The 15,983-nt window shown below is 49.3% G+C and overlaps 2 protein-coding genes and 1 gene segment (V, D, J or C); all 3 read left to right on the top strand.

Moving 5' to 3' along the window:
• The window catches only part of LOC102940154 (immunoglobulin epsilon heavy chain-like), a 1,331,510-nt gene that overhangs the window by 205,417 nt on the left and 1,110,110 nt on the right, over positions 1 to 15,983 (top strand). The window lies entirely within an intron of this gene.
• Positions 1 to 15,983, top strand: part of LOC119568011 — a 937,337-nt gene that overhangs the window by 193,341 nt on the left and 728,013 nt on the right.
• The window catches only part of LOC102948108, an 883,083-nt gene that overhangs the window by 164,595 nt on the left and 702,505 nt on the right, over positions 1 to 15,983 (top strand). The window lies entirely within an intron of this gene.

The raw sequence follows: 15,983 nt of genomic DNA, 5'->3' as shown, positions 1-15,983 counted from the left end.
TCAGTTTTTTTCCCTTTTAGAGGCCCCTCGTATTGCAAAACCCTAAACTGTAGCTTGGTTAGTTTACACCTTAATCCGGCCCTGGGTAACTCTCTCTATTCACTGATTTCATGGCGGGCAGAAGACAGAGCAGAAGGGAACACTCCGTGTGACAGCGGGACCCTGGAGTCCACCTGCCAGGAGACTGAACAACGCGATGCTGCGTCACACGCCACCTGTGTCCCCCCGTTATATTGTCCCCACCCCCTGGCCCATGCAAATGAGCTCCCCGAGGCCCCGTTCATAGCCCAGCCGCAGGCCGCTCACCCGCACAGAGCCAGCGCCGGGCTTCAGCTTCTCATCCCGCCTGGAGAACGAGCCGCCAGCCGCAGACATGACCCCCAGCCTGGCCATCGCCTTCCTCCTGCTGCTCCCCGCGGGTACGGGCGGGATCTGCGCTGCCGCTGGGAGCCCGATACCACATCTTCCCTAATAACTGAGCCCTGGGAATCACTGCAATATTTCCCCTTTATTTCCCCCCTGCAGGTGTCTATTCCCAGATCAGCCTGGTGGAGTCCGGTGGGGGAATCAAGAAGCCCGGGGAGACCCTCAGACTGACCTGCACCGTGTCCGGATTCTCTCTCACTAGCTACGCGGTGCACTGGGTTCGCCAGCCAGCGGGGAAGGGGCTGGAATGGGTCGGAGCCATGTGGAGGTGCGGAGGCACTGCTTACAGCGATGCTCTCAAAAGTCGCCTCACCATCACCAGAGACACCTCCAAAAGCCAAGTGTTCCTGCAACTGACCGGCCTGCAGCCCGCAGACACCTCGGTGTATCACTGTGCCAGAGAGAGACACACAGTGAGGGGAAACCGATCAGAGCCCGCACTAAAACTGACCGTGGGGAGAGCCAGCCCGCCTGTGAGAGCCGCCGGGAGCGGCAGCTGCCAGCACCGCGCTCTTTCTGCTTCGTTAGGTGTTTGCTTCTTGCGGATTCCCCTGAAAGTTACAAGCCCTCCTGAATTAAACCCCGTATCATCCCAGGTCACACAGTGAATCAGAGACACCAAGATTGAGAATGGAACCCAGGAGTCCTGACTCCCACGGCCCTGCTCTACCAATTTGTCTCTCGTTCTGCTCAGAAGTGAAAGGGAAGACCCCAGGACTATTCATACCTAGACTCACCTGTAGCAACCAGATTATTCTTCCCTCCCGTGGCTGGGGAAATAAACAAGGAGTCTTTTTACCGGGGCCTGTTGTAGATCCTAGAGCCCGACTATCATGAGCTATGGAACAGAGCCCAGGCCTTCTGTCTCCTGGAGGACAAAGTCCGAGTCAATGGCTCAAGGACACACTGACTGAGAGCAAACAGCCAACACCTCACTCTGGCCCTCGGCCTGCACGGTGCTGAGCGGGCTAAATCTCTTCCCCTTCAGCCCACTGATAAATCTCTGGGGGTTAAATTCATCCCAGTGCTGAGAGCCCAGCACAAAGGCCTGAGCCCCTAGTGAGCCCCCCCTCAGCATGACCTGTCCTTTTAATATATCACAGGCCCTCTCCTGTCATCTTTACAAGACCCAACTTCTCTGTTTTACCGCATTTCCCCTAAGGTGTTGCCTTCTCTGCCTCTGTGCCCCAGATTCACCCTCATTGAACCAATTCATGACAAAATAAATGTTTACTGAGATCCACTTTGAGACGTGCACTCGGTGCCTCAGTTACACCGTCCCCTCCAAACACAAGGCAGAGTTCACCCAGAGGAATTTCCCAAACCCATGCGGATGCCTAGAGATGAACAATCCGGATTCTCCCCTGCTCTGCTCCACGTGGTCCATTTTAATCTCTGTAAAGCAGATGGGCTGTGGGCCTCTTCTGATGTTCAGCGCATCCTACACTTTCAGAACAGGAACAAGTTTCACCTCCCATTTCTAGAGTCGACATGAGTTGATACACAGAACAGGGGCAGAAGCCCAGTTGGCCAGGTGACCAGTGTCAGCCCCTGACTGAGAGCAGGATATGGAAATAGGGTTGCTTAGCTCCCTCTTTAAAACCTGCCTTTCCCCAGACCCTGCAGCTCTCGCACTGAGAAGCCAGAGACTTTTGGGGCTGAGCAGTGAAAGAGTCAATCCCTGGAGATTCCCGACCCAGGGCAGAGAAATGCGATTTTGGCTCCATCTCTTCCTCACTCCCTCAGGGCTCAGAGGTGATTTTCTCCCCGACAACAACGGAGGTTCCTGAGATTTCTTCCCGGCCACAATCTCCTGATTCTTAACGTGCCTTGATTTGCAGGTGCCCGGTCGCAGGTGCAGCTGGTGGAGTCCGGAGGGGGTGTGAAAAAGCCCGGAGACTCTCTCCGCCTCTTCCGCAAACCCTCCGGCTTCACCTTCAGCAGCCACTGGATGGACTGGGTCCACCAGGCTCCTGGAAAGGGGCTGGAGTGGGCCTCGGTAATTAGCGGAGGGGAGGGGGCAGCACATATTACCCCACTTCAGCCCAGGGTCCCTTCACCGTCTCCAGAGACACCTCCAGCAGCCTGCTGTACTTGCTAATGACCGGCCTGAGACCCGAGGACACCGCCCGGGATCGTTGTGCGAGAGACACCGTGAAACGAGACCGATGAATGTTAATAGAAAAGCCCAAGCTGCAGAATCTCATTCTCCGGTGCGACGCGTGGGGGCAGCAGATCCACAAACAATTCACCCCGGGGCATGAGAATGAGAGGGACACCAAAATGAATAAGAGCCTGCCATCAGGTTTTCACCTTATAATTCACTGGCTGTGGCCCCCATTGCTGCACAAAATCCGGATGGGCCGGCGGGCCGGGGATCATTCAGCTCCTGGATAAACCCTACTCAGCTCCAACCCGAAATGTTGGGCAGGGCTGGGGTTTTTTTAAGGGGCATCATGGATTTATTCACCCACCTCAGATCTCAGGTTCACAGCCCAGGATCTCTGCCTTGTAAAAGGGCAGAACTAAAAATCCAGCCCACAATAAGTTTCCACGATTTAATGCAGTAACCATAGAGATAAAGGACCCCACACTTCCGCCCTCACTTACCTGAATCAGCCCAGTGCTGGCACAGGGGAGAGTCACGCACCTAGGGATTCTGGGATGCTGCGCAACTGGGTGTCAAGTGTTGGTGAAGGGTTAAAGGTCACTAGGATCAGAGTCTAGAGAGGAGAGGGCTGGAGTTATTATCGGGTGCTGCTGCTATATGGACTTTCAATTTTCCTTCTGAGTCTCTCTGTTCCCAGCTCATGCACCATAAGGACATAAGAACGGCCCTTCTGGGTCAGACCCATCGAGTCCAATATCCTGTCTTCTCACAGTGGCTAAGGCCTGGTACCCCCAAGGGATTGAACCGATCAGGCAATCAAGTGATTCATCCTCTGTCACTCATTTCCAACTTCTGGCAAACAGACGCTAAGGGTACCTGGCTAACAGCCATGGATGGACCTATCCTCCATTAACTTACCTAGTTATTTTTTGAACCCTGTGGTATTTTGGCCTTCACAACATCCTCTGGCAAAGATTTCCAGAGGTTGACTGTGTGTTGTGTGAAGAAATACTTCCTTTTCTCTGTTTTACACCTGCTGCCTATTAATTTCATTCGATGATCCCTAGTTTTTGTGTTCTGAGAAGGAGTAAATAACACTTCCCTAGTTACTTTCTCCGCACCAGTCATGATTGTATAGCCCTCTCTCTTCTCCCCCCCTTAGTCGTCTCTTTTCCCACTCCCAGTTTTGTTAATCTGTCCTCATATGGAACCTCCTCCAAACCCCTAATTTTTGTTGCTCTTTTCTGTACCTTGGTATGCAATAGTGGGATATTACACACACAATCACTAATATTAAATATGGGCTTTTAAAAAACAACATAACATAAATATAAGGGGATTTCAGGATGGGAGCAGGGAGCGGTCTCTTCATTTTTTTTGGTTATTATTCTCGTTATTCTCTTGCTAGCTGCAACTCCAGGTTATTTCAGAAAAGAGGTGGACAAATTAGAAAAAATCCAGAGAAGAGCAACGGAAATAATTAAAAGTCTAGAAAACATGACCTATGAGGGAAGAGTGAAAAACTTGAGTTTGTTTAGTCTGGGGAAGAGAAGACTGAGGGGGACATGGTAACAGTTTGCAAGTACATAAAAGGAGGAGTACAAGGAAAGAGGGAGACAAATTATTCTCTTTAACCTCTGAGGATAGGACAAGAAGCAATGGGCTTAAATTGCATCAGGAAAAACTTGACATGAGAAAAAACGTCCGAACTGTCAGGGTGGTTAAGCACTGTTCCCAGGGAGGTTGTGAAATCCTTGCTGATCTTAAACACAAAAAAGAAGCTTACAAGAGGTGGAAGATTGGACAAATAACCAGGGAAGAGTATAAAGATATTGCTCGGGCATGCAGAAGTGAAATCAGGAAGCCGAAATCACACCTGGAGTTGCAGCTAGCAAGAGATGTTAAGAGTAACAAGAAGGGTTTCTTCAGGTACGTTAGCAAGAAGAGGAAAGTCAAGGAAAGTGTGGGCCCCTAACTGAATGAGGGAGGCAACCTAGTGACAGAGGATGTGGAAAAAGCTAATGTACTCAATGCTTTTTTTGCCTCTGTCTTCACGAACAAGGTCAGCTCCCAGACTGCTGCACTGGGCAGCACAGCATGGGGAGGAGGTGACCAGCCTCTGTGGAGAAAGAAGTGTTTCGGGACTATTTAGAAAACCTGGACGAGCACAAGTTCATGGGGCTGGATGCACTGCATCCGAGAGTGCTAAAGGAGTTGGTGAATGTGATTGCAGAGCCATTGGCCATTATCTTTGAAAACTCATGACGATTGGGGGAGGTCCCAGACGACTGGAAAAAGGCTAATGTAGTGCCCATCTTTAAAAAAGGGAAGAAGGAGGATCCTGGGAACTACAGGCCAGTCAGCCTCACCTCAATCCCTGGAAAAATCATGGAGCAGGTCCTCAAAGAATCAATTCTGAAGCACTTAGAGGAGAGGAAAGTGATCAGGAACAGTCAGCTTGGATTCACCAAGGGCAAGTCACGCCTGACTAATCTAATTGCCTTCTATGACGAGATAACTGGTTCTGTGGATGAGGGGAAAGTGGTGGACGTGTTGTTCCTTGACTTTAGCAAAGCTTTTGACATGGTCTCCCACAGTATTCTTGTCAGCAAGTTAAAGAAGTATGGGCTGGATGAATGCACTATAAGGTGGGTAGAAAGTTGGCTAGATTGTCGGGCTCAACGGGTAGTGATCAATGGCTCCATGTCTAGTTGGCAGCCGGTATCAAGTGGAGTGCCCCAGGGGTCGGTCCTGGGGCCGGTTTTGTTCAATATCTTCATAAATGATCTGGAGGATGGTGTGGATTGCACCCTCAGCAAATTTGCAGATGACACTAAACTGGGAGGAGAGGTAGATACGCTGGAGGGTAGGGATAGAATACAGAGGGACCTAGACAAATTAGAGGATTGGGCCAAAAGAAATCTGATGAGGTTCAACAAGGACAAGTGCAGAGTTCTGCACGTAGGATGGAAGAATCCCATGCACTGCTACAGACTAGGGACCGAATGTCTCGGCAGCGGTTCTGCAGAAAAGGACCTAGGGGTTACAGCGGATGAGAAGCTGGGTATGAGTCAGCAGTGTGCCCTTGTTGCCAAGAAGGCCAATGGCATTTTGGGACCTATATGGAGGGGCATTGCCAGCAGATCGAGGGATGTGATCATTCCCCTCTATTTGACATTGGTGAGGCCTCATCTGGAGTACTGTGTCCAGTTTTGGGCCCCACACTACAAGAAGGAAGTGGAAAAATTGGAAAGAGTCGAGTGGAGGGCAACAAAAATGATTAGGGGACTGGAACACGTGACTTATGAGGAGAGGCTGAGGGAAGTGGGATTGTTTAGTCTGCAGAAGAGAAGAATGAGGGGGGATTTGATAGCTGCTTTCAACTACCTGAAAGGGGGCTCCAAAGAGGATGGATCGAGACTGTTCTCAGTGGTAGCTGATGACAGAACTAGGAGTAATGGTCTCAAGTTGCAGTGGGGGAGGTTTAGATTGGATATTAGGAAAAACATTTTCACGAGGAGGGTGGTGAAATGCTGGAATGCGTTACCTAGGGAGGTGGTGGAATCTCCTTCCTTAGAAGTTTTTAAGGTCAGGCTTGACAAAGCCCTGGCTGGGATGATTTAGTTGGGGATTGGTCCTGCTTTGAGCAGGGGGTTGGACTAGCTGACCTCCTGAGGTCCCTTCCAACCCTGATAGTCTATGATTCTGTGACTCATATCAAGCTTGTGATCCCCTATGATCCCCTGATCCCTTTCCACAGTTCTCATTCCTAGGCAGTCATTTCCCATTTTGTATGTGTGCAACTGATTGTTCCTTCCTAAGTGGAGTACTTTGCATTTGTCCTTATTGAATTTCATCCTATTTACTTCAGACCATTTCTCCAGTTTCTCCAGATCATTTCACATTAAAACAAAGGACTTGCAACCCCTCCCAGTTTGGTATCATCCACAAACTTTATAAGTGTACTCTGTATGCCATTATCTAAATCATTGATGAAGATATTGAACAGAAGCGGACCCAGAACGGATCCCTGCAGGGCCCTTCTGCTGAAGTCCTTCCAGCATGACTGTGAACCACTGATAGCTACTCTCTGGGAACGGTTTTTCAACCAGTTATGCACCTACCTTATAGTAGCTCCATCTGCTGGTATATAGGTCTGTTTGTTAGCCTGGAATAGAATTTTGGGTTTGACTTTTTGATACTGTTATACTAATGTGTGTAAACAAGGGACAAAGACATTGTGATGTTGCTTCTGCCTAGTCAGCTGGATTTGTTAGTACAATGAGAACAGATAAGAGCAATTAAAGTGTTACTCTGAGCACACTTTGAGATTGCCTCAATCCCTACCTCAAGGCAAAATCAAGCAACCAGTCAGGAGGGGCAAAGGGACTTGGGGGACGGGCGTGGGGGGTGTATAAAACACTAAAAGATCAAAGAAATTCCCATCCCTGACCAGAGCACACACAACCTCACTCCTTCCCCCTCCCATGGGGCACAAAAGGGGTGGGACGAAGACCCCAGATCCAAAATGGAACATGACCCTAATCTGTAAGGGATGGGACTGTGGCCGTGCACAGCAGGTGTGTTTGGGCCTGCTAAGAAGGAGGAGGTGGGAATAGGAGGAATAGGGGATGGGGACACAGTCAGAGCTGGGAAGAGGGACATGCGGTAAATGCTCTTTGGTGTCAGAGCCGGGAAGGGGGACGTGGGGTAAACCCTCTGTGGCATCACAGCTGGGAAGGGGGTGTCAGGGTTCCCTCCCCACTCTGAACTCTAGGGTACAGATGTGGGAACCCACATGAAAGATCCCCTAAGCTTATTTCCACCAGCTTAGGTTAAAACTTCCCCAAGGCACAAATTCTTCCTTGTTCTTGGAACAGTATTGCTGCCACCACCAAGTGAGTTAGACAAAGATTTAGGGAAAGGACCTCTTGGAGTTCCTGTTTCCCCAGAATATCCCCCAAGCTCCTTCACCCCCTTTCCTGGGGAGGCTTGACAGTAAACAAGGTGAACACAGACCAGACTCTTGGATTTTTAGGACACTAAAAATCCCAATCAGATTCTTAAAAAACAGAACTTTTATTATAAAGAAAAAAAAAGTAAAAGAAACACCTCTGTAAAATCGGGATGGAAGATAATTTTACAGGGTAATAAGATTTAAACACAGAGGATTCCCATCTAAAAAACAGGAATAAACCTTCCTCTTAGCATAGGGAAAATTCACAAGCTAAAACAAAAGATACTCTAACACATTCCCTTGCTGTTACTTACTATTTCTGTAATTTTAGATGTATCATTCAGTAGGAGCTGGATTATTTGCTTGGTCTCTCTCTTTCTCTCCAGAGAGAACAACAACAGCCCAAAACAAAAACCTTCCCCCACAGATCTGAAAGTATCTTCTCCTCTTATTAGTCCTTTTGGTCAGGTGCCAACCAGGTTATCTGAGCTTCTTAACCCTTTACAGGTAAAGGAGGGATTTTGTGCTACCCTTAGCTGTATGTTTATGACAGGGGGACATGGGGTAAATGCTCTGTGGTGTCAGAGCTGGGAAGGGAACACTGGGGAACAGACTCTATCAGTGTATAGAGATAAGCCCGACTGGTGTGAAGGGCTGTGGCATATGCTTGCTTGGAAACTAACCCCAATAAACATTGCATTATCTGTACTTTGGACTTCTGGTCTTTTGCTGCTTGCCGTCTGCATGACAAGAACCAGGGAAGTGGGAGGGTGGAGGGAAAGCCCTCTAACACCACCTAGGTTGTATTTCCCTAGTTTATAAGAAAGTCATTTGAGACAGTATGAAAAGTCTTACTAAAGTTAAGATATACCACACCTACCACTTCCCCAGTATCCACAAGGCTTGTTACCCTGTCAAAGAATCCTATCAGGTTGGTTTGACATGATTTGTTCTTGACAAATCCATACTGACTGTTACTTATCACCTTATTATTTCTAGGTGTTTGCAAATTGATTGTGTAATTATTTGCTCCCTTATCTTTCTGGGTACTGAAGTTAAGCTGACTGGTCTGCAATTCCCTGAGTTGTACTTATTTCCTTTTTTATATGATCATGTGTCCAGAGGAACTGGGGCTTCTTGAATATTCAGACGTTTGAATTTGGCATTTATCTGACACCAAGGTTAAAATGCATCGTGCAGAAGAGGAATATTTCTGGAATCAGTTACTGGTGTAACAACTAGGACTTGGATTTTCAAAGGTGCCTAAATGCACTGGGTTTGAAACCCCTATTGCGGTTTGTTGAGAATCAGATACTAATGCTCTCAGCTACCTTTGAAAAATCACCCAATGCCACTATCGATCTAACACTCTTGAAAGGTTACATCATGTTCCAAACTCCTCTGGCCTCAATACAAAAAGCAAATTTCACATGATGCTGCCCTGCTTACTACCAAATAGTTTTCTCTGTAAGGGCCTGATGCACAGTCCGCTAAAGCCAAAGGTGGGTTTTTCCATTCCCTTCAACAGACTGTAGCTCAGCCATTACATATGAAGGGATCTGAGGGAATTTAAGGGAGCTCTTTGTGCACCAGTATGGTCAGGATGGTCCCGCACTCGGTGAGCGCTTCCCAGACACAGAGTTACCACCAGTCCGACTCCCTCCCCTAGAGTGACCAGCCAAATAATTCCGAGCATTCAGGGAAAGGGTTTGTTGTCTCTCCTATAAGCAGCGGGATATGCAAAGAAGGGTGTCAGTTTCCTGTTTCAATCTCTCTCCCCCTCTGCTCAGGCTGCACCCGGAGAGACAATCCACAGCCCTCTGTGCAGTAACCAGCCAACCCTCCGAGAACTTTCCCCTCCTAAACCAGGGACAATGAGGCTTTGGCTCCACTCACTGATAATTGTAGTGGCTTTGGAAGGTATGTTATCCCCTGAATGCCTTGCAGAATGTTGAGTTATTGATTCTAATACCAAACTGGTTTTAACATGCCTTTATTTGCTGGTGCCCGGTAGCAGGTCCAGCTGCTGGAGTCCGGAGGGAATGTGAAAAAGCCTGGTAGCATGTGATATATTGTTAGCCGATGGCCAGGGATGTTTGGTGAGGTGCCAGCTATGCCCGTTTTATACCATCCGTGACTTTAACCGCTAGGACGCACTATCCCTTCGCGGCGGGCAGCCCGGGCTAGGCTGACGGATGCCCCAAGGTCCTAACCACCCGTGACTTTAACTGCTAGAGCTCAGAGCTCCTTCGCAGCGGGCAGCCAGGATTGACTGACAGGTGCCCCAAGAGTTTGCCCCGTGGAGGCGGCACAACTCAACGCTAGGCTCTTAGTACTCTCATCTAATGGCCAGGCTTTATAGCCAAAACGGCTGAGGTTCTTTAATTGTGTTGGCTGCTTCACAGTAAACCAGAGAAACAAGTCAGGCTTATGCACAATGGTTACCAAAATTTATTAAACTAGATTCTAATCATGTGGTTACAAAATTGCTAGTGCCTACTTATTTAAATGTAGAGATGTTACACACACAAACCAGTTACAAAACTGAAGCCACAATCCCAAAGAAAAAGAAACAAAGTATAGAGCTCTATTTCAAAATATGTGTACACTAAAGATAGGAGATCAGGTGTGGGTGCTTCTTACCCTCCTTGCATCTCTCGATTCCAGTGGTGCCAAGCCAGGATCGGTCACTCAATTCCGCAGAAAGACGAATAAGGGACAAGGCTTAGGGACCCTCTTAGCTGCAGGAGCCTTGGGAGGCTGTCACTTATCTGACCAGCAGATAGATAGTGAAAAGCACTCAAAAATCATGGTGCTGTAGGTCCCCTACTTATACCTCTGTACTCCTTTATTCTCTTTCTCCTTTCTTATGCCAAATTGGGGCTGGTCTGTCGGGGTGACGCCAGCTCTCGGAAGAGTAGTTCACACTTGCAAGGGAGAGAAACAATAAGTTTTGACTACCGGACATTCCTTTTATTAGGGTAAATATTTTCCCACCTAGGATGTTGGTGTGTGTGCATCATGCTGTTTAGTAGGGGCTAAGAGCCATATCTGTCACAGCGCCTCTGCCTGCTGTGAGCCTAATCGTTGTATATGTTCCCAGAGGCACATTGTAGCAGCACACCTGTGCTTCTCACAGCTTCAAAGGCTGTGCTGGAGTGCCCTGGTGTTTTGGCTCCCATGTGTTTCCAGCAATGCTGGTCTGAGGGGGGGGGCTGGCTGTCTGGCTACATATATACATTGGTAGCGTGTGATCTATGCCATCATGTGCCAGAAATACCCCTCTCCCATGTACATTGGCCAAACCAGACAGTCTCTACGCAAAAGAATAAATGGACACAAATCTGACATCAGGAATCATAACATTCAAAAACCAGTGGGAGAACGCTTCAGCCTGTCTGACCACTCAGTAACAGACCTAGAAGTGGCAATTCTTCAATAACAAAAACTTCAAAAACAGACTCCAACATGAAACTGCAGAACTGGAATTAACTTGCAAGCTGGTGACCATCAGATTAGGCCTGAATAAAGACTGGGAGTGGTTGGGTCATTACAAAACCTAAACCTAATTTTCCCAATACTGATTTCCCCCTACTGTTACTCACTCCTTCTTGTCAACTGTCTGAAATGGGCCACTCTCATTACCACTTCAAAAGTTATTTTTCCTCCCTTGGTATCCTGCTGTTAAGGGAATTGTCTCGTTAGACTGACCTCACACTTGGTAAGGCAACTCCCATCTTTCCACGAATTTATACCTGCTCCTGTATTTTCCACTCCATGCATGATGAAGTGGGTTCTAGCCCATGAAAGCTTATGCCCAAATAAATGTGTTAGTCTCTAAGGTACCACAAGGACTCCTCATTGTTTTTGCTGATACAGACTAACACGGCTACCACTCTGAAACTCTATACATGTGCAGATTTGTTCAGTACCCATCTGTAACCATGCCTTCTTGGCTCTCAACTGAGAATGCCAGATTCAGGACAAACTGCTGAGAAATAGGACAGATACACCCGAAGATTGGTGGCTAATCCTCCATAGGATATAGCAAACCAGCAACAAACTTCTGTTTCACCACAATGGCTAACAAGGAGTCATAAAAGCAGTTTCCTTTGGCATTCCAGTCCTTGTATTACCACCAAAAACACTAGACTAGAGATGAGTGGTTCTTTACAACCAATCTCTTCAAATAAAAGGTTCTTCTGATCCCAAAGGACCAGCCACACACCCAGGTCAATATATAACTTAGATCTTACCCAAAAATCACGCTGATGCCAATCCTTTAGGATCTAAAATCTAAAGCTTTAATCATAGAAAGAAAGAAAGAAAGAAAGAAAGAAAGAAAGAAAGAAAGAAAGAAAGAAAGAAAGAAAGAAAGAAAGAAAGAAAGAGGAGAGTTAAAGTTGGTTAAAGGAATCAAATACATTAAATAAATAGCAAAGTTCTTGGTTCAGGCTTGCAGCAGTGATGGAATAAACTTCTTGGTTAAGTCAAGTCTCTGGCTGCTTCCAAATCATTGGAAGGTCCTCTGTCCATTGGTTCGAAGGCTCCCATTAGTATAAGTCCATATTCCAGAGGTTTGAGCAGGAAAGAGGAAGAATGGAGAGGTTTCCAGGACGTTTTATATCTTCTGCTATCTGAAGGGAAACCCATTGTTTCAAACAATGCCCTCAGCACAGCTAGTGGAAAATTACAGGTGACAAGACAGTGTTTGGAGTCACATGGTCGAGTCACAGGTCCATGCATGATTTCCTTAGTCATTGCAGGAAGACATTACCTATACCCCAGTGTAGTGAGGTGACCTGGCCCACCCCAGACACAGAGGAAGAGGTTAGCTCCATCCCCTCATGGGCGGAGCCCCTACCCACTAGCTCACTCCCTGGAAACCAAGGGTTGGGGCTGGAAGTATAAAAGTGGGACCAGAAGCTCAGTTGGGGCCCAGACACTGGAGGGGACAGACACGTCCCCTGAGCTCTCACACTGGGAGGTAGCAGGAGTCCCGCAGAGTGCAGACGACTGGCCCGGACCTCCTGGACCCCTGGACAACTTGGCCTCGCAGGAAACAAATGACTGGCCTGGACCGCCGGCTGGCCCAAACCTGGCAGAGCTTCTGCTGGCAACTGAGGCCCTCGCCGATCACCGTACCTCACCAGATCAGCAAGTACACATGGAGGGGGAGTGTGGAAGTGCCCATGGGATAGTAGACCCCTATCTGGCTGCAATGCTGGCAGAGGGTGAGTCAGCGTGTTGCGGCTTGGATCCCCGCTGACACGATGGCAGACCCCTCTGCCACCCTTAGGGCCCTGGGCCAGGATGCAGTGGAGTGGGAAGGCCTGCATCCCCCCTGCCACCCAAGCCGGGAGGGGATCGGAATGGGTCTCCGCCACAGACAGCTCTGGATGCTGGCACATATTTCACCGATTCAGTGGAAGGGCGATTTACCATCTCCAGGGACAACCCCAGAGACCTGCTGTATTCGCACAGGAACAGCTTGAGACCCAAGCACACCGCCTGGTATCGCCGCCAGAGACTCGCTGCTGTAGTGGAAGCTCAGACAAAAACCTTCCCTCAGAGTGGGTGTTCTCCTCTTGGGGCGCCCAAGGTCTGTAAAATGTTAAGAGATTAAATCTGAGAACCGACACGAGACTGGCACCGTCTTCAGTAACGGCCCCACTCTCGCATCCATGGCGCTCACCAGGAAATAGGATGCTTTAAATAAAACAGGTAGTGATTTGACCTCCCCAGTATCGTTCTTCCTGCCGCCAGAGTGACAAGAAGTCGCAGCTCCCTCACTGTCTCTGCAGGATTGATTCCCGAGCGGTCCTGCAATCCCAGACTTTACTCTCTTGCCACGCGGCTGGCACTGCGCAGAATCCTGCAATTAATGCAACGCTTGGGGCTTCTAGTGGAAAAAACACACACACCCCTCCCAGCAATGAGCGGTCACTGAGCGAAATGTAGAGAGAGGAAAATTCAGCCTCAATAAAATGCTCATACGTGTACCGGGAAAACTCCGAGTGTTGTGGTTAGGGTTATGCCTAAAGTTAGGGTTAGGGGATAGGGTTAAGATGAGAGATACGGGTATGATTAGAGTTAGGGGACAGGGTTAAGATTAGGATTAGGGTTAAGGAGAAGGGTAAAGTTCAGTGTGGTTAAATATAAGTGGAAGGGCCGGGATTAACTTTAGTGTCCGGGTCAGTGTTATATTAAACGTGAGGTTTAGAGTTATAGAGCCAGGGTTAAATTAGACCGTTGGATTAAATCAGGATTTTCGGGGCTAGAGGAAGAATTAGCATTTTAGGGTAAAGGCAAACATTTGGTGTATGGATTAGTGTTCAGGTCCGGATTTGAAGAGAGGTTAAATTTAGGGTTAGGCAGAAAGGCAGGGTTAGGTTCTTGGTCAGATTTAAAGAAAAACTAGGGAATTTTATCTTCTCTGAGAAACAGAATGTGAAGAACCCCAGGGTATATTATAAAGGATCTTGTCATTTTCTCCTGCATAGATTTAAGTTTTACATTGTTTGGAAATCCATTAACTTCCCTGGGGTGACCCCTGTTTTGCAGCCGAGGGAGGGAGAGAAACGTGTTCTCTTGACTCCAAGTGAAGTGTTTCTTACTGACAAGGAGGTGAGAGGACTTCCGGTTCCTTGAGCTCATCGGTTGTTTTCCTGGGGCTTTCCACTGGGGCGAGTGAGAAGAAAATCAAGCCCTATAAAGTCAGGGTAATCTGATAAACACGACAGCAGCAATGCTGGGACAGAGCGGTCTTTTCCTTTTCGTTCATTGGGCACGCTGTGTGACTCCTCTATGCCCCCAAAATCTCAGAAAGGTGTCCCCTCCCCTCCAAAACTTTCTCTCAGTCCCCACAGAGTCTACCAATGTTCTCGCTCTCGCCAAACTCTCCTCCGTGTCTGATTCTGCCTCGTCTTCCCAACCCCTGTTCCTACAACACTGCTTGGTTTGAGGGGCGGAGTGGTGTTTATGAAATGTCCCTTTAGCCGCAGTAACCACAACTCACGCCCCCCTTTCAGTGCCAGAGCCCCTCCTCCGGCGAGCAGCGGATTTCCATGCCCCGTGCTGTCCCCATGGGTCTGTCACCCTCTATTCATCGGCGGCCTGTCCCGATCCGTCTGCAGGAAACAAAGCTGGGAACCCACTTCCAGACCCAGCTACTGAAACTCATGGTGCATCTGCAGAGACCCAACACCCACTATTGGCTGAGTCCCCCCAACCCTGCCATGCCAGACCCTCCCTTCGTCCCCTTGCTGTGGGGTCTCGAGCCCAGACCAGCCTCCTGCTTGTCAGACTCTCGTGTGTGCGCGGGGCGGGGAGGGGTTCGGTCCCCTGTCAGTTGAGGTGGGATGTTTGTTGTCACCGCTTCCCGCTTCGTTCCCACAGGGGCCGGTGGCAGATTGCTCTCACCCAGTCGGGTCCCGAAGCGAAGCAGCCCAGAGAATCCATCCCGCTGAAATGCGCCGGGAGCGGGGTTAATCCCAAGGACAGCCCGCTCCGCTCACACCCTCCGGGGCGATTCATACCAAGGCCGGCTCCAGCGGCTACCTGCACACCCCGGGCGGGGACCGGAGAACACCGCGCTGTATCGCTGTGTGCGGAGACTCAGACTGGGTGAGCCAGGCTGCAGAGACCCGCTGCGGACTCGCCCTTCTGCCGTTCTCCGCGTGGGGGCAGCGGTGACACCCAGCGCGGCCGTGGGGACCGGACTGAGAACACGCCCCAGGGTGGACGCGCATCTGACTCCAGCTCTTCACTCCTCCCGTCCCTGGAAACGTCTCCCACTGGCGCACAAAGCCGCAATCCAGAGCAGAGCCCTGCCCGCCTCTGTCCAGCCGCTCCTCTCCTGGCAATTCTCGACTGAACTCCGGGGAGTGAAGCAAACCGCGATTGTCCCGTGTGGTGAAAGCTGCCAGGGAATATTTCCCACCAGGCAGAGCACAGGTCAGTGGAGCCGCCGCTTCTGGGAAAGGGGGATGGGCCGGGGCTTCAGTCACAGCTACTGCCCAGTGCCCAGGGCTTTATTCTGTCTCCAGGGGTGTCCCAGCCCAATGGAACCCCGTGACCCGACCCCTCCCCTGGCTGACCCCACTGACCCGCCGTACCACAGCCCCAGACGCCTGGGGGGGCACCAGGGCTGAGTCTCCCAGTCCCACCCCCAGTACAAACACAGCAATCGGGCCCTGGAGTCGCGTCAGGGAAATTCTTATCTGGGGCCCTTCTTCTTTCTTTCCTCTGCCAGGGACAAATTCTGAGCGCACAAAAAAACCTGCCAGATAGTCACAGATTCATAAACCGCAAGGGAGCGGTATGATAAACTAGTCTGAGCTCCTGCATAATACAGGCCATCGATCCTCAACCTGATTCCTTCTGGTTCTACCACCCTCATTAATAAACCAGGCTGTAATCCAATCCATTTGAGATGAAGCCCAAATTAAGGTCGGCCTTTTCCATTGGACCCATATTATTATATTTAGT

The sequence above is a fragment of the Chelonia mydas genome, chromosome 13, assembly GCF_015237465.2.
Source record: "Chelonia mydas isolate rCheMyd1 chromosome 13, rCheMyd1.pri.v2, whole genome shotgun sequence".
Taxonomy (NCBI): Eukaryota; Metazoa; Chordata; order Testudines; family Cheloniidae; genus Chelonia; species Chelonia mydas.
The sequence above is the reverse complement of the archived record's forward strand: the minus strand, read 5'-3'. Positions and strand labels throughout refer to the sequence as shown.